This window comes from Triticum aestivum, chromosome 2D, assembly GCF_018294505.1.
Source record: "Triticum aestivum cultivar Chinese Spring chromosome 2D, IWGSC CS RefSeq v2.1, whole genome shotgun sequence".
Taxonomy (NCBI): domain Eukaryota; kingdom Viridiplantae; phylum Streptophyta; class Magnoliopsida; order Poales; family Poaceae; genus Triticum; species Triticum aestivum.
Window position 1 is genome coordinate 602,980,140 of NC_057799.1, and position 19,856 is coordinate 602,999,995.

Here is a 19,856-nt window from a genome sequence, read left to right on the forward strand (position 1 = left end):
GTCTCCTCCTTCTTCGTCCAGCAAGGGGGAAGGAGAGGTTGATGGAGATCCAGCAGCGCGACGGCGTGGTGGTGGAAGTAGCGGGATCTCGGCAGGGCTTCGCCAAGCTTCTGCGAGAGGGAGAGGTGTTGCAGGGGGAGAGGGAGGCGCCAGGGGCTGTGGTGCTGCTGCCCTCCCTCCCCCCCACTATATATAGGGACCCCTGGGGGGGCACCGGCCCTGGGAGATCAGATCTCCAAGGGGGGGCGGCGGCCAAAGGGGAAGGGGGGGTGGCTTCCCCCCAAAGCCAAGTGGGGCGTCCCCCACCCCCAGGGGTTCCAACCCTAGGCGCAGGGGGAGGCCCAAGGGGGGCGCCCCAGCCCACTAAGGGCTGGTTCCCTTCCCACTTCAGCCCATGGGGCCCTCCGGGATAGGTGGCCCCACCCGGTGGACCCCCGGGACCCTTCCGGTGGTCCCGGTACAATACCGATAACCCCCGAAACTTTCCCGGTGGCCGAAACTGGACTTCCCATATATAATTCTTCACTTCCGGACCGTTCCGGAACTCCTCGTGACGTCCGGGATCTCATCCGGAACTCCGAACAACTTTTGGGTTTCCGCATACTAATATCTCTACAACCCTAGCGTCACCGAACCTTAAGTGTGTAGACCCTAAGGGTTCGGGAGACATTCAAACATGACCGAGACGCCTCTTCGGTCAATAACCAACAGCGGGATCTGGATACCCATGTTGGCTCCCACATGTTCCACGATGATCTCATCGGATGAACCACGATGTCGAGGATTCAATCAATCCCGTATACAATTCCCTTTGTCAAACGGTATGTTACTTGCCCGAGATTCGATCGTCGGTATCCCAATACCTTGTTCAATCTCGTTACCGGCAAGTCTCTTTACTCGTACCGTAATGCATGATCCCGTGGCTAACTCCTTAGTCACATTGAGCTCATTATGATGATGCATTACCGAGTGGGCCCAGAGATACCTCTCCGTCATACGGAGTGACAAATCCCAGCCTCGATCCGTGCCAACTCAACAGACACTTTCGGAGATACCCGTAGTGTACCTTTATAGTCACCCAGTTACGTTGTGACGTTTGGCACACCCAAAGCACTCCTACGGTATCCGGGAGTTGCACGATCTCATGGTCTAAGGAAAAGATACTTGACATTGGAAAAGCTCTAGCAAATGAACTACACGATCTTTGAGCTATGCTTAGGATTGGGTCTTGTCCATCACATCATTCTCCTAATGATGTGATCCCGTTATCAATGACATCCAATGTCCATAGTCAGGAAACCATGACTATCTGTTGATCAACGAGCTAGTCGACTAGAGGCTTACTAGGGACACGTTGTGGTCTATATATTCACACAGGTATTACGATTTCCAGATAACACAATTATAGCATGAACAATAGATAATTATCATGAACAAAGAAATATAATAATAACCATTTATTATTGCCTCTAGGGCATATTTCCAACAGTCTCCCACTTGCAGTAGAGTCAATAATCTAGTTACATTGTGATGAATTGAACACCCATAGCGTCCTGGTGTTGATCATGTTTTGCTCTAGGGAGAGGTTTAGTCAACGGATCTGCTACATTCAGGTCCGTATGTACTTTACAAATATCTATGTCTCCATTTTGAACACTTTCACGAATGGAGTTGAAGCGACGCTTGATATGCCTGGTCTTCCTGTGAAACCTGGGCTCCTTCACAAGGGCAATAGCTCCAGTGTTGTCACAGAAGAGAGTCATCGGGCCCGACGCATTGGGAATCACCCCTAGGTCGGTAATGAACTCCTTCATCCAGACTGCTTCCTGCGCTGCCTCTGAGGCTGCCATGTACTCCGCTTCACATGTAGATCCCGCCACGACGCTTTGCTTGCAACTGCACCAGCTTACTGCCCCTCCATTCAAAATATACACGTATCCGGTTTGTGACTTCGAGTCATCCAGATCTGTGTCGAAGCTAGCGTCGACGTAACCCATTACGATGAGCTCTTCGTCACCTCCATAAACGAGAAACATATCCTTAGTCCTCTTCAGGTACTTCAGGATATTCTTGACCGCTGTCCAGTGTTCCATGCCGGGATTACTTTGGTACCTTCCTACCAAACTTACGGCAAGGTTTACATCAGGTCTGGTACACAGCATGGCATACATAATAGACCCTATGGCCGAGGCATAGGGGATGACACTCATCTTTTCTCTATCTTCTGCCGTGGTCGGGCATTGAGCCGTGCTCAATTGCACACCTTGCAATACAGGCAAGAACCCCTTCTTGGACTGACCCATATTGAACTTCTTCAATATCTTGTCAAGGTATGTACTCTGTGAAAGACCAATGAGGCGTCTTGATCTATCTCTATAAATCTTGATGCCTAATATATATGCAGCTTCTCCAAGGTCCTTCATTGAAAAACACTTATTCAAATAGGCCTTTATACTTTCCAAGAATTCTATATCATTTCCCATCAATAGTATGTCATCCACATATAATATGAGAAATGCTACAGAGCCCCACTCACTTTCTTGTAAACACAGGCTTCTCCATAAGTCTGTGTAAACCCAAACGCTTTGATCATCTCATCAAAACGAATGTTCCAACTCCGAGATGCTTGCACCAGTCCATAGATGGAGCGCTGGAGCTTGCATACCTTGTTAGCATTCTTAGGATCGACAAAACCTTCCGGCTGCATCATATACAATTCTTCCTTAAGAAAGCCGTTAAGGAATGCCGTTTTGACGTCCATCTGCCATATCTCATAATCATAGTATGCGACAATTGCTAACATGATTCGGACGGACTTCAGCTTCGGTACGGGTGAGAAAGTCTCATCGTAGTCAACCCCTTGAACTTGTCGATAACCCTTAGCGACAAGTCGAGCCTTATAGATGGTCACATTACCATCCGCGTCTGTCTTCTTCTTAAAGATCCATTTATTTTCTATGGCTCGCCGATCATCGGGCAAGTCAGTCAAAGTCCATACTTCGTTTTCATACATGGATCCTATCTCGGATTTCATGGCTTCTAGCCATTTGTCGGAATCCGGGCCCGCCATCGCTTCTTCATAGTTCGAAGGTTCACCGTTGTCTAACAACATGATTTCCAGGACAGGGTTGCCGTACCACTCTGGTGCGGAACGTGTCCTTGTGGACCTACGAAGTTCAGCAGTAACTTGATCTGAAGCTTCATGATCATCATCATTAACTTCCTCCCCAGTCGGTGTAGGCACCACAGGAACATCTTCCCGCGCTGCGCTACTTTCCGGTTCGGAAGGGGTGACTATCACCTCATCAAGTTCCACTTTCCTCCCACTCAATTCTTTCGAGAGAAACTCTTTCTCCAGAAAGGACCCGTTCTTGGCAACAAAGATCTTGCCTTCGGATCTGAGGTAGAAGGTATACCCAATGGTTTCCTTAGGGTATCCTATGAAGACGCATTTTTCCGACTTGGGTTCGAGCTTTTCAGGTTGAAGTTTCTTGACATAAGCATCGCATCCCCAAACTTTTAGAAACGACAGCTTAGGTTTCTTCCCAAACCATAATTCATACGGTGTCGTCTCAACGGATTTCGACGGAGCCCTATTTAAAGTGAATGCGGCAGTCTCTAAAGCATAGCCCCAAAATGAGAGCGGTAGATCGGTAAGAGACATCATAGATCGCACCATATCCAATAGAGTGCGATTACGACGTTCGGACACACCATTTCGCTGAGGTGTTCCAGGCGGCGTGAGTTGTGAAACGATTCCACATTTCTTTAAGTGCGTACCAAATTCGTGACTTAAATATTCTCCACCACGATCTGATCGTAAGAACTTTATTTTCCTGTCACGTTGATTCTCAACCTCACTCTGAAATTCCTTGAACTTTTCAAAGGTTTCAGACTTGTGTTTCATTAGGTAGACATACCCATATCTACTTAAGTCATCAGTGAGAGTGAGAACATAACGATATCCTCCGCGAGCCTCAACACTCATTGGACCGCACACATCGGTATGTATGATTTCCAATAAGTTGGTTGCTCGCTCCATTGTTCCGGAGAACGGAGTCTTGGTCATCTTACCCATGAGGCATGGTTCGCACGTGTCAAATGATTCGTAATCAAGAGACTCCAAAAGTCCATCTGCATGGAGCTTCTTCATGCGCTTGACACCAATGTGACCAAGGCGGCAGTGCCACAAGTATGTGGGACTATCGTTATCAACTTTACATCTTTTGGTATTCACACTATGAATATGTGTAACATCACGTTCGAGATTCATCAAGAATAAACCATTGACCAGCGGGGCATGACCATAAACATATCTCTCATATAAATAGAACAACCATTATTCTCGGATTTAAATGAGTAGCCATCTCGAATTAAACGAGATCCAGATACAATGTTCATGCTCAAAGCTGGCACTAAATAACAATTATTGAGGTTTAAAACTAATCCCGTAGGTAAATGCAGAGGTAGCGTGCCGACGGCGATCACATCGACCTTGGAACCATTCCCGACGCGCATCGTCACCTCGTCCTTTGCCAGTCTCCGCTTATTCCGCAGTTCCTGTTTTGAGTTACAAATATGAGCAACCGCACCGGTATCAAATACCCAGGAGCTACTACGAGTACTGGTAAGGTACACATCAATTACATGTATATCACATATACCTTTGGTGTTGCCGGCCTTCTTGTCCGCTAAGTATTTGGGGCAGTTCCGCTTCCAGTGACCACTTCCCTTGCAATAAAAGCACTCAGTCTCAGGCTTGGGTCCATTCCTTGACTTCTTCCCGGCAACTGGCTTACCGGGCGCGGCAACTCCCTTGCCGTCCTTCTTGAAGTTCTTCTTACCCTTGCCTTTCTTGAACTTAGTGGTTTTATTCACCATCAACACTTGATGTTCCTTTCTGATCTCCACCTCCGCTGATTTCAGCATTGAATATACCTCAGGAATGGTCTTTTCCATCCCCTGCATATTGAAGTTCATCACAAAGCTCTTGTAGCTCGGTGGAAGCGACTGAAGGATTCTGTCAATGACCGCGTCATCCGGGAGATTAACTCCCAGCTGAGACAAGCGGTTGTGTAACCCAGACATTCTGAGTATGTGCTCACTAACAGAACTATTTTCCTCCATTTTACAGCTGAAGAACTTGTCGGAGACTTCATATCTCTCGACCCGGGCATGAGCTTGGAAAACCATTTTCAGCTCTTCGAACATCTCATATGCTCCATGTTTCTCAAAACGCTTTTGGAGACCCGGTTCTAAGCTGTAAAGCATGCCGCACTGAACGAGGGAGTAATCATCAGCACGTGATTGCCAAGCGTTCATAACGTCTTGGTTCTCTGGGATTGGTGCTTCACCTAGCGGTGCTTCTAGGACATAATCTTTCTTGGCAGCTATGAGGATGATCCTCAGGTTCCGGACCCAGTCCGTATAGTTGCTGCCATCATCTTTCAGCTTGGTTTTCTCTAGGAACGCGTTGAAGTTGAGGACAACGTGGGCCATTTGATCTACAAGACATATTGTAAAGATTTTAGACTAAGTTCATGATAATTAAGTTCATATAATCAAATTATTCAATGAACTCCCACTCAGATAGACATCCCTCTAGTCATCTAAGTGAAACATGATCCGAGTTAACTAGGCCGTGTCCGATCATCACGTGAGACGGACTAGTCAAGATCGGTGAACATCTCCATGTTGATCGTATCTTCTATACGACTCATGCTCGACCTTTCGGTCCTCCGTGTTCCGAGGCCATGTCTGTACATGCTAGGCTCGTCAAGTCAACCTAAGTGTATTGCGTGTGTTCCGAGGCCATGTCTGTACATGCTAGGCTCGTCAACACCCGTTGTATGCGAACGTTAGAATCTATCACACCCGATCATCACGTGGTGCTTCGAAACAACGAACCTTCGCAACGGTGCACAGTTAGGGGGAACACTTTCTTGAAATTATTATAAGGGATCATCTTACTTACTACCGTCGTTCTAAGCAAATAAGATGCAAAACATGATAAACATCACATGCAATCAAATAGTGACATGATATGGCCAATATCATTTTGCTCCTTTGATCTCCATCTTCGGGGCACCATGATCATCTTCGTCACCGGCATGACACCATGATCTCCATCATCATGATCTCCATCATTGTGTCTTCATGAAGTTGTCACGCCAACGATTACTTCTACTTCTATGGCTAACGCGTTTAGCAATAAAGTAAAGTAATTTACATGGCGTTATTCAATGACACGCAGGTCATACAAAAAATAAAGACAACTCCTATGGCTCCTGCCGGTTGTCATACTCATCGACATGCAAGTCGTGATTCCTATTACAAGAATATGATCAATCTCATACATCACATATATCATTCATCACATCTTCTGGCCATATCACATCACATAGCACATGCTGCAAAAACAAGTTAGACGTCCTCTAATTGTTGTTGCAAGTTTTTACGTGGCTTGTATAGGTTTCTAGCAAGAACGTTTCTTACCTACGTAAAACCACAACGTGATATGCCAATTTCTATTTACCCTTCATAAGGACCCTTTTCATCGAATCCGTTCCGACTAAAGTGGGAGAGACAGACACCCGCTAGCCACCTTATGCAACTAGTGCATGTCAGTCGGTGGAACCTGTCTCACGTAAGCGTACGTGTAAGGTCGGTCCGGGCCGCTTCATCCCACAATACCGCCGAAACAAGATAAGACTAGTAGCGGCAAGAAGAATTGGCAACATCTACGCCCACAACTGCTTTGTGTTCTACTCGTGCATAGTAACTACGCATAGGCCTGGCTCATGATGCCACTGTTGGGGATCGTAGCAGAATTTTAAAATTTCCTACGCATCACCAAGATCCATCTATGGAGTATACTAGCAACGAGGGGAAAGGAGTGCATCTACATACCCTTGTAGATCGCGAGCGGAAGCGTTCCAATGAACGGGGTTGATGGAGTCGTACTCGCCGTGATCCAAATCACCGATGACCGAGTGCCGAACGGACGGCACCTCCGCGTTCAACACACGTACGGAGCAGCGACGTCTCCTCCTCTGGATCCAGCAAGGGGGAAGGAGAGGTTGATGGAGATCCAGCAGCACGACGGCGTGGTGGTGGAAGTAGCGGGATCTCGGCAGGGCTTCGCCAAGCTTCTGCGAGAGGGAGAGGTGTTGCAGGGGGAGAGGGAGGCGCCAGGGGCTGTGGTGCTGCTGCCCTCCCTCCCCCCCACTATATATAGGGACCCCTGGGGGGGCGCCGGCCCTGGGAGATCAGATCTCCAAGGGGGGGCGGCAGCCAAAGGGAAGGGGGGGGTGGCTTCCCCCCCAAGCCAAGTGGGGCGCCCCCACCCCTAGGGTTTCCAACCCTAGGCGCAGGGGGAGGCCCAAGGGGGGGCGCCCCAGCCCACTAAGGGCTGGTTCCCTTCCCACTTCAGCCCATGGGGCCCTCCGGGATAGGTGGCCCCACCCGGTGGACCCCCGGGACCCTTCCGGTGGTCCCGGTACAATACCGATAACCCCCGAAACTTTCCCGGTGGCCGAAACTGGACTTCCCATATATAATTCTTCACCTCCGGACAATTCCGGAACTCCTCGTGACGTCCGGGATCTCATCCGGGACTCCGAACAACTTTCGGGTTTCCGCATACTAATATCTCTACAACCCTAGCGTCACCGAACCTTAAGTGTGTAGACCCTACGGGTTCGGGAGACATGCAGACATGACCGAGACGCCTCTCCGGTCAATAACCAACAGCGGGATCTGGATACCCATGTTGGCTCCCACATGTTCCACGATGATCTCATCGGATGAACCACGATGTCGAGGATTCAATCAATCCCGTATACAATTCCCTTTGTCAAACGGTATGTTACTTGCCCGAGATTCGATCGTCGGTATCCCAATACCTTGTTCAATCTCGTTACCGGCAAGTCTCTTTACTCGTACCGTAATGCATGATCCCATGGCTAACTCCTTAGTCACATTGAGCTCATTATGATGATGCATTACCGAGTGGGCCCAGAGATACCTCTCCGTCATACGGAGTGACAAATCCCAGTCTCGATCCGTGCCAACTCAACAGACACTTTCGGAGATACCCGTACTGTACCTTTATAGTCACCCAGTTACGTTGTGACGTTTGGCACACCCAAAGCACTCCTACGGTATCCGGGAGTTGCACGATCTCATGGTCTAAGGAAAAGATACTTGACATTGGAAAAGCTCTAGCAAATGAACTACACGATCTTTGAGCTATGCTTAGGATTGGGTCTTGTCCATCACATCATTCTCCTAATGATGTGATCCCGTTATCAATGACATCCAATGTCCATAGTCAGGAAACCATGACTATCTGTTGATCAACGAGCTAGTCAACTAGAGGCTTACTAGGGACACGTTGTGGTCTATATATTCACACATGCATTACGATTTCCGGATAACACAATTATAGCATGAACAATAGACAATTATCATGAACAAAGAAATATAATAATAACCATTTATTATTGCCTCTAGGGCATATTTCCAACAACAGGTGGGTACACCTCTACTCCATCCATCTTTGTCCAATGCTCCTGGTCTCTCATTGGCTTGATGTTGAAACCATAGGCTTTTATGTATGTTTGTACTGAATAGCATTCATGCACCAGGCTTTCAGGATCAATCCTCTCCTCTCTAGCACAAGCTATAGCATGATGACATGGAATTCCTGACAGCCCCCATCTTTTGCAAACACAACTCTCATTGTTCAAATCAACTGTATAAGAATGGTTCATTGACAGCACCTAGAAAACCTTTTGACCTGCCCCTTGAACCATGCAGTGAGCAGCCCATTCAGTAAACTTGTCATGTTTCTTTTGAATTTTTGGGCACAATCTTCTAGTCCATTTCCTATCAGTGGCCACCTCCTTTTGCTTGTTGTACATCCTGGTTGTGATCTTGTCATTCATGCTATCCAACATTGACTTAATGGGTAGTTCTCTTGAGTCCAAGATCCAGCTGCCAATTGATTGAAAACAAACATGTTACTACACACATGAGAATTAACTAAGTTACACATGCTACAACTAAAGTACACCAAATGCATACCTGTTGAAAACTTCAGACATGTTATTGAGTAGAATGTCACATTTTGGAAAAGGGTTGAAAAATGCTTTAATCCAGGTTCTTGGAGGCCATTTCTTAGCCCACTTGTATGCATCAAAGCTGTCTTGTTTCATCTTTTCCATTGCTCTAGTGTATGCAGGAACATTTGTGGCCCTAGCAATTGCCCACAAGTTGTTCTTCAGCTGTTCACCTTTATGGATCTTGTGGAAATTCTGGTACATATGCCTCACACAAAACCTATGTTGAGCATCAGGCCATATCTTCGCTACTGCTTTTATCAGACCCTGCAATTTAACAAAAGCAAGTAAATTTCACTACAGCAAGTCATGTAGGGAGCACAAAGTAATTTATTGTGCTCATACCTTTTGCTTGTCACTCATGATTGTGTATGGAGATGTGTTGCATATGTTGAGGTCATCCTTTAAGCTTGCCAGAAACCACTCCCAGCTGCTAGTTGACTCCACTTCCACAATGCCAAATGCTATAGGGTAGATACAGTCATTTGGGTCAATACCAACAGCTGTGAGTAAATTTCCTTTATACCTGGTCTTCATGTGACATCCATCAATAAAAATTATTGGCCTGCAACCCATAAGCCAACCTCTCTTGCATGCATCCAAAGACCAGTACAATGTCGAGAAGTGGTCATGTGCCTCTTTTGTCTTCTCATCTGTTATCTCCTTCGTGCAAAGGAAAAATTTGGTACCAGGATTGCTTTTTCCTTAATTCCTCTCCATAATCCCATAACTTCTTGTATTGGTCATCATCACCCCCCCCTTATCTCCTTCACTGATGCCCTTCTGGATCTTCCAAGTTTACTCCTGGTTGGTATGAGGTTGAACTCTGTCTGAACCTTCTCTGCATATTTCTTTAAGGGCATCTTCTCATTGTCTCTGAACTCATTTTTGAATTTTCTGGTTAGAAAAGGAGCTGTCAACCCTTTAAGATTCCATGACTTACTGCAAGTGTGCTCATCAAAGTACTTTTTATGACAAAACTAGCAGTTCTGTTGTCCTTGCTTGCTTGAAGATACCATGGGCAATCACCAGAGCATTGAGCTACAACTCTAGTAGAAGTGTTCCTTGTTTTCTTCACTTGAACCCTGTTCCTGATGCTATATGATGTTATAGCGTGTCTAAGCTCCTGCACATTACCAAACACCATGCCAAGTATAAAAATAGGGGTATTCAAATTTGTTTCTACATTAAATGCCTTGAAGTTGTACTTCAACTTGTCCCTCAATTCTTTGGACAAGTCTAGGTGGGAATCATCTAGAGCATCCTCAGCTAGCTCCGCTTCATAGTCACATGATGTATCCTTCTCTCTGTGATCATCCACTTCTTTATCTATGTTTGTCTCGAACAAATCATCGTCCCCATCCTCTATATCAAAGTCACTATCATAGAAATCCTCATCAGTCTCTGAATCTACTGTTGCTGCATCTACTCCACCTTCCTCCTCTATTTCTTCATCACCACAACCTGATGATGATCCTTCCCCAAATAACCTCCTTACCCTCCTATCATTTGGCACACTTCTTTCCTCATCCTGGATATTTTTATCATTTACCATAATGTCATCTCTCATAACTCTGTTAAGTGTCTCTCCATGGTCTACAATCAGCAACAAATTCTTGTGCTCTGTAGTTGCTGCTATCATTGCAAGGATGTCGGCATCACACTTTACCTCTCTTAGTCCATCACCCAATGTCTTTCCCGGCTGACACCAAAACACATCAAGCTTTACACTCTTTCTGTCATACCCTAGCTGCTGCAGAAAATCATCAATCCATAAAATGGACCAAGTATCACTGTCACAGTTGTCAAAGCAGTCAACTTCATAATCCTTGTATGTGTTGTTGCTGTCAGTTCCACAAAAGAAGCCTCTGTGGTGAATCTGAACTGAGAAAAGACCATCAAAAGCACCTGCAATGCAAATAAGAAGTAATTAGTTCACTCTTACTTCAGCTTACAACACACAATTTAGTAAACAAAACAAAATTCAGTTAACTCTGAATGATGTTAACTTTAGTTAATAATTCATTTAGCATCAGTAAATATGGATAAATAAGTGGTAAGAACATTATCTTAACAGCATAGAATTCACTTCATAAAACACTTGTAGTAAACAACCCAAAATTGATAAAAACAAACAAATTATTGGCAGAGAGTCTCCCGCTGTGTTGGTACGATAGACTCACACACGCACACAGGTTGCTCGGTGGAATTTCTAGAAGAAACAAGGAAGATCTAGCAGAGTAAGAAACAGAGCATACATACACTTCGCTTGTTTCTTACAAAACTGTCCAGGCAACAAATGCCCTTCCTTGCTGGCTGCTTACAGAAACTCACCCAACAAGTACTGACTAGCTTACACTATGCACGCATACACATGGTCAGTGATCAAAATTGAGTGTGCACCTACTAGTCAAAATTCAGTTAAGCAAGTGTCAAAAAATCCAGTTAAGCGTCCAACATTCAGTTAAGCATCTGTCAAAAAGTTCAGGAATGCTACTGTCATCAAGTTCAGTAATGCTATTGTTAAATTTTCAGTATACCTACTTCCTATTTCTAATAAAATCAAATCGACTATCCTCTATGTCATCAAATCTGCATCTTTTGTCCATCACAAATACCAAAAAAGAGGTGCCTTTGTAACCCACGCATTACCTAAGCACAAACATCAGTTTCAAATCCTAAAGTGTCATTGCGCATTAGGGTAATAACCTAAACACAACTAAGAATCATCACAACAGCACCATGACATACAGATCCTAGTTCCTGTCGCGCCACACATACATCTAAAACCCTACAGAAACCAGGAGACAGAGGGGCAGAGGAGACGACGCAATTCTCACCATATGGAGGAGCTGCATCGCCGGGAGCTCGCCGACGAGGCGCCGCCATTCGCGCCCGCGACGATCAATGGTGCCGTCACGATCCACCCAGGCGGCGGCACCGAACGATCGAACTAGGAGAGAGACGAAGAGAAGAGCCCGAGGCAGATCATGACACAGGCGGGATTTTAGGATATGGGCGGGCTGCTGTGTCCCACCGGCTCAGGGGCTTATGTGCGAACAATAAACAGAACAAAGGGGTTTTTCGTAATATTTCACCCAGCCACATGCCTCTGTGCGCGATGGCACTCGCTGACATTGGATCCCGCAGCCACGCTGGCATCTAGTCAGCAGCGTGGACGTATGAAAACGTGATTCCAACCGTATTTGCACCAGAAAGCCAAGTTTTTGCACCAAATCGGTGTATTCTTCAAGTTCGTGCACCAAACTGAACATTGGTGGCAAGTTTAGGCACCATTGGCGTAATTACCTCTATGTTGTATATATGCAGTAACCGAGACGAGAGCATCTCTAGCAGACCCCGTAAAAGGGCCGAACCCGTATAATTCCGGCGAGTATACGGGTTCGGCCCGTTTTTCTCGCCAGAATAGAAACAGCATCCGCGGCCCGGCCCGTAAATAATTTACCGCGGCTCGCAATAATTCTCACCACGGTATATATGCGGTTTCACCGCTCGGATACGGGTCAAACCCCGCCTCCGCCTCCACCACGATTCCCCTATTTCTCCGCCCAATTTCTCGCTGCCGGCTAGCCTGAAAAAGCCATGGATGGCTACGGGAGCTCTGGGGATGAGGCGGAGCGCCGCCGCCGCACCAGATCCGACGCCGCGCGCCCTCAACCATGGTAGCCGGCCGCCGCCGGTGTTCGAACGCCGCGAGCTGGTCGAGTTCGAGCGCGAGCTCGCCCGCCGCCGCCACGCCTCCTCCGGCTCCTCTGCCGCGGGGAGCTTGTCCGCGGGCGCCTCGAGCTCGCGGCTCACTCCGGTGAAGAGAGAGTCGGAGGAGCTCGGGCCGCGCGCCGTCAAGCTCGAGGCCGACACGCCGCCCCGTCGAGGCGTGATCGGCCCCGAGGACTACCTCCCCCTGAGGCAGGAGGAGCATCTCGAGCGCGCCATCATGGAGCGGTCGGCGGGGAGCGGGAGGAGGCCGAAGAGCGCTGCCGCCGATTTCATCCTGCCGCACCCCAATTCTTTCCCAGCGAGCTCGAGTACGAGCACATGTTCCTCCAGACGGGCGTCGCGGCGTCGCAGGCGCACGCATCCAAGGAGGCGGACCTCCGCTTCATGAAGGCGGAGCAGGCCGGCCAAGTTCTTCATCAACCTCGACTCCTCCGACTCCAATTGAGCGCCGCCGCTGGTCAGCTACCGCACGAGCTCCGGTGAGCTTCATTTTGTCTAGTGCTACGGTAGCGTAGGTCCAGCATAGCTTCAGCGAGCTTTTATGTAATATATCTATGCTGTGTACGAACGATTTACCCCTATGTGATGAAGAATGATCTATGCTCCGGCGAGCTTTTGCTTAAATTTCTCGTGGGAAACATGTTTTTTAAATTTTACGGTTTTGGATATAGGTTCTGACCTGCCGCGGCGATTTTGAGTTTGTATAGACGCCCCCGCACGAACTGTAAACTGCGTTTACAGTTTCGCAGAATAGGGGGTCTGCTAGAGATGCTCTGAGGATGGTTGGGTGTTGCTCCAGTTGTATATATGTTGTATATATGCAGTACTTGTAATACCAGAGTTTGCATGTTCTATATATTACAGGCTTACCGCATTATGGACCAGTACGCATCTACACCATGGCGAAAAATGGGCAAAAGGGGGCATATAATTTGATATACAACATAAAAACATAACTGACCTGGAAATCCTACTTGTTCATCTTGCACTGATGTAGGATCTGCTAAGCACTTATTCCTTGGTTGTAAGATGTCTAGAGCTACTCGGGGAATTATTGGTGCTACTTGCTGCCCCTCCTCTCTTTGGCAAAGCTTAACGTGACTAGTGGCGGAGCTTGGGCAGGGCAAACAAAATCACTATGGGTTGATTTTTGGTGGGAAAATAGGCCTAAAAGTAAGATATATACATATATTTTCCTGTGAGCTGGGGGGGGGGGGGGGGGCACCGCCCAGCTTGGCCCCCCATGAAGCTCCGCCACTGATTACATGACTATATGTTCCTTCTTACCTTGGTTGCTCGGGCATTTTGGACCAAAAGGAACTGTTCGCACACGAACATGTCATCGTGTACCTCCACGCCGAGGATGATGCACCACAGCTCACGTCGAAGGATACCCGTCCAGAAGCGCAGTACGCAAGCAATCCGGCAGGTGCCTTTGTAGACGCCCGGGAGGGATCCCGCCTGGATGCGCGGCGACTATGGGCTGCCCTAGGTCGACCTGATCGCCCCTAGGGCCTCGAGGTTCGTCGCCTTGCAATGAAGAAGAACGAACAAAGAACGAGGAAGAAGAAGAACAAGGGAGAAAATAAAAGTAAATGTAAAAGATGATAAATTGATTTGTTGATTGTGTGTTGTTCAATCAGCCGTCACCTCTCATCTATTTATGAGGCGGCTGGAATTTCCGTACAAAAAAAGACTCCAAATCTCGTTCAAATCCTTTCGAAATTAGCCGAACTCGGATTAGGTATCTCTGAGACAGCAGTTCAAATTTTGTGTTTCACGGGCCAAATACGACTTCGGATGAGGATGCGCCCAAAAGCAAATTTAACCGTTTCGATGAGACGAACAACTTTATTGTTTCACATTTTTTGTTTGAGGCCATCTTGAGGGCCGAATCACTTGCGCGACTCATCAGACATCGTGACTGATGCCCCGGGCTAGTTTTTACTCATGATAGGTCTGTAGTGCATTGGCTTCAACTTTTGCATACGACCTCGGAATGAGACGATTTTTATATCAAAATTGATCATTTCGACGAGGCGAAGACAATAGATATATAAACTTTTCTCATATGAGGCTGTCTTGGAGGTATCATCAGCCGAAAAGTACTCTGCATGCAAAATCTAGTACTTTGAGCACAACTTCGGCCATTGAGATGAGATCGGATGGCGATGACCCAAAGTTCAAAGATGTTCATGTCGATAATATGGAACTTTTCTTATGTAGATCACTCCTTCATTCGAGGCCATCTTAATTAAGTTATTGACCGTGCCAAAATCTGGTGTCAACAGGAACAAAATTATCTTTGAAAAGCATGTGGTCAAATCTCATGTTAGTGTAATCTTTGAGAATTTTTACCATTTGCGCTTTCTTGCAGTATTGGTCATGTCTTAAGGATGCAGACTAAGACATTCTTCGCAGTGCCTTGCAGATACTCATGGCCGAGACTTCCAAACTAGCGACACTCATAGCTCCAGCTGCTACGCTGAGGACTTTAGTTTGATTGCAGGACTAGTGGCTGCTGAATCTCTGCTTTGTCACCCTGGTTAATCTCGGTTAGCCTGATCTACTGGTTGCTGTTTTGTTATGTACTGTGGTAGATTTTGGATTAATAGGTGGTAGCAGATTTGGCCCAGCAGCGGTAGGGGGTGTACCACAAGTAGCGAGATTTCAATACCGCTGTTTGTGGTGTTTTGTAGCGCGATATAAGAAAAGACAACAGCGTTCATATATATGAATATTTTGTAAACAAAATCACATTTTTTGTTGAAAAATGTTAACAATTTTCAAATGTCGAATAGTTTTTTTAATTTATGAATGAAATTTGAAAACCCATTTGTAAAATTTAAACAAAAGTTCGAAACATGAAACCGACAACTTTTGAAACATGAACACTTGTTAAAATTTGTGGTTTTTCTCGGTTTTTGTTTGTCCCGTTTTCCTTCTATTTTTATTTTTTTTTCTCTTACTTCATTTTATTTTATTTTCCAAAAATTCGTAAAATAATTTTAAAACGTCAACCTTTTATTAACTTCATGAACTTTTCAAATTCGTGAATATTTTCTTAAATTCGTGAAGTTTGTTTTCAGATCCGTGAACTTGTTTCCAAACCCATGAACTCTTGTCAACTTTTACAAACTTTTTCCAAAGCCTGCAAATATTTTTCAAATTAGTGAACATTTGTTTTCAAAATGGATGAACTTTCTCAAATTCGTGAACGCTTGGGCTGGCCCAATAGGAACCTGAGGGACCAGGGCCTATGTATTATTTTTCTTTTATATTTTTTCGTTTTTCTTTGCTCTTTTACATTAATTCATTTTCCTTATTTTTGAACTTTATTATACTTTTTGAAACCTGTTTAAAAATTTGAAATATTTTGAAGTACCAAAAAATGTTCTTGTTTTCAAATATTGTTTATAAATTTAAAAAATGTTCTGGAATTTCAAAAAAGTTCTTGTTTTTGAAAAACATGTTCACAAATTTCGGAAATGTGGTTTGTAATTTTGTACAACATCAATTTTGGGGAATTTGTTCGCAATTTTTGAAAAAGTCTTCAAGTTTATAAAGTTTTCGTAGAGAATTTGAAATTTCATAATTGTTGATAAATTTCAAGAAATTAGGATATAGGAAAATGTCATGTTGATTGATAATGATGTAAATTGCAAATAAGAGAGGCATTCAAATTAGGAAAAATGACATGCTCATAGCGATGGACCGTGCCACTCCAAAATCACTAGTTAACGGTTACCCCTTGCAAAGGATACTCCCACCTTCTCAGGTGCTGACAAGTGGCGCACATGTATTGCGCCACTTGTCGCAACTTGGTTGTTTTCTCTTTTTTTTAGATTCGTTTATTCAAAACGTTTTATCTCTTGAACTGTACGTCTAAATCTCGGACCGTTTTCATCATTGGATTTCTCACGTCAAGATCTACGAAACTATATCTCATGTTAATAGGTTTCGATGAACGTTTTTCGACGAAAATCCAGGAAAAATCAGGAAAAATCTTGGGGAAAAATACAAAAGATCGATAAAAAACGAAAACCGAAAAAACAGAAGAACTGAGCCAGAAGCATAGTTGCGGGTTTCAATTTTTTTTTCCTTTTCAAGAAGCACACCGCGGAATCAAATCTGTGCTTCTTGTAGAAGCACATATTTTTCCCATTTCGAGAAGCAGAACTCACGAAAGCAAATCAGTACTTCCCCGAGAAGCAAATCTATACTTCTTGTGGAAGCACATATTCTTTTTCTCTTTCCAAGAAGCACAACTATGCTTCTCGTTGAGGCAAATATGTGCTTTCAGGAGAAGCAATCTATGCTTCCTGTGGAAGTAAAGTTTTCTCCGAGAAATACAACTGTACTTTTCATGGAAGCAATTCTTTTCGAGAATCATAGATTTTTTTCTATTTCCGAGAAACACAGTTGTGGTTCTCACGGCTCGTTGAAGCACAATATTTACGTGCGATTTTCCTCCAAAACCTAGGAAAACCCTAACAAAAACCGAAAAGCCTAAAAGAACAAAGAAAAAAGAGCCATCTAAAACATGAAAGCACGTAGAGGGAAATTTAAAAAGAAATCCAGAAGGAGCGCCCGACACGTGACATGTGGCGGCGGCCGGAAGCATCACTTGACGTGCTCCTAGGCACCAAAAGTGACCCCTAGAAGTCCCCCGCGAGGGGTAACCTCCAGTTAGTTGCCCGGGAGAAAATATCCTGTGCTCCAGCTCAATGAGTGCTCCGCCTGCACCAGGCGTAGCACGATGGTTAGATTCATAACGTAGGCACAGGATACACCTGGAGCGCCCCACCGTTCATATTTTGCAAAAAAACACCCCCTGTTAGTACATAATAGGTGTGACCTCCCCATCACCTAATGTGTTGCCCCCAATTTGGAACAGAATGAACACAAGCAGACAAGGGTTCAGGATCCGGCAGCGGACCTCGCCGTGTGCTATGCTGCGACGTCAGGCGGACTAGTCCAGCGGACCAGTCGCCCCATCCCCACCTCTTCCATTCTCCACCTCGGTCCCCTACCTCACCCTACCCAGCGCCTAGCTCTGTCATTCGTCGCCGCCGAAGAAGATAACTGAACTCTTCAGGTATGTTGTGCTGAATTCAGTCCTTCACGATGGAAATCCCCTCGATCTTACGACCTTGTGTTTTTATTATTGTGCATTTTAGTTCTAATCCTATTGTTCTTTTATGCTAATCTCCTGAGATGTAGCTAATTCTATTTTGGGTAAAGTGTGGCGATTTCATGCGCAAAGAAAACTATTCACTCAAATGACCTGATACTTGGACTAGATGTTCCAGCAATTAGCGATTGTGAAATTTCAGAAACTTATGGCTTGACACTGTACATGAGACAAAGTAATTTCATCTACCTGTTGAAGCACCTGAACGTGAACTGTACGTTGGCACATGACTAATTTCTAATGTGTGCCACTTCAGTAATTTCAAGAGTTCACTATGTATTTGTTCAGTATTTCCATTGAACTAAAACCACCATAGGTTTTGTTTATAGTGAATAGTATTAGGTCTTTGGCCGTGGCACCTAAAACAAATTTTACATTGTGCTCGTCGTCGATTAAAACATGTGGAGTATTTTTTGAAACTCTGACTTGAACTTATTTTACATTTTGCAGCACAACCAAGGATGATAAATGCCTTCGTTCATGTGATTCAACCTAGTTCATTTGTTGTAGATATCTGCTACAGCTTGTACCAGTAGTTGAATATGTTGCTGCAATGTATGTGTACCCGCTATACCTTGGGTTGTAAATAATATTTTGATTGCAACTCTAGTTATGTGCTTGCTGGTAGGGTTTTTTTTTTTTTTGCGGGTAACTGGTAGGTAGGTTTATATTGCTGGTAGGTTAATACACCTGACCTTGTTGCCTTATTTTTGGTGTGGTTTTATCAGTACAAATCTTGTTCATGGATTTACCAATTCTTATTTTCTTTAAATTAGCTTTACATTGTTAAATCATCTTGCTGAATGTTTGTGATGTGCACTTCCTATGAAATATGTGTTTGTTTTTGTATATTATCTTGAAAAATTCATGCTACTGTTGTACCATGCAGTTTTTTTTCCCGGCAGAAATATCTACTGTCATATTTATATGTGTTGAATGATGCTGAAAGCATCAGGAAATTATCAGCTACCAGAGATACATGACGTGCGTGGTGCTTTCTGCAAATTTGCAGCGACTTTTGGAGTTAGGTGATGGAAACATCACAGTTATTATGTCCTTGTATGGGGTGCTTTCTGCAAATTTGTTGGATGGGGACATCAAGGTTACATCATGTACCTACATATTTCATCCAAGGGTTATGTTGTGCAGGGAGCCGCCGGAGTACTCCATCCCTGGGAGTACACGATATGCTCTCCAACTCAAGCGGTCGGTCAAACGTTGGGAGGCTTCCTTCTTTCATCGGGATTTGTTTTCTCTTGGTTTTTCTGCTTTCTTCTATCAGTTTCCTTCTGGTTTATCCCTTTTATATATTCCCTGTTTTCTCCTTTTGTTATTCTTTGTTGTTTCTATTTTTTTCCTTTTTAAAAATTCACAAATATTTCTAAATTTCATGATTTTTTTTATTTTTCTGAATATTTCTTAAAATACACAAACATTTTTATCATTTAAGACCTTTTTCAAGTTCAAGAACATTTTTTAAAATAAAGATTTTTTTCCTTAAATTTTGGACGTTTTACAATCTGTGAATATTTTCCTAAATTCATGAATATTTGCTTAAAATACACAACCATTTTAAAATTCAGGAATATTTCTTAAATTTCACAAACATTTTTTCAAGTTTATGGAGAACAGAAAGTTTGTGATAATTAACTAAGATACCCATTTAAAAAAATCCCAAAGATCTTTCATAATTTATGTATATTTTTTATAATTTTGTGAACATTCAAACCTTCTAAATTCTCTAAATATTATATTAATCCTGCAACAATATATAATTTGAATCTATCTAATAAACCTAAGAG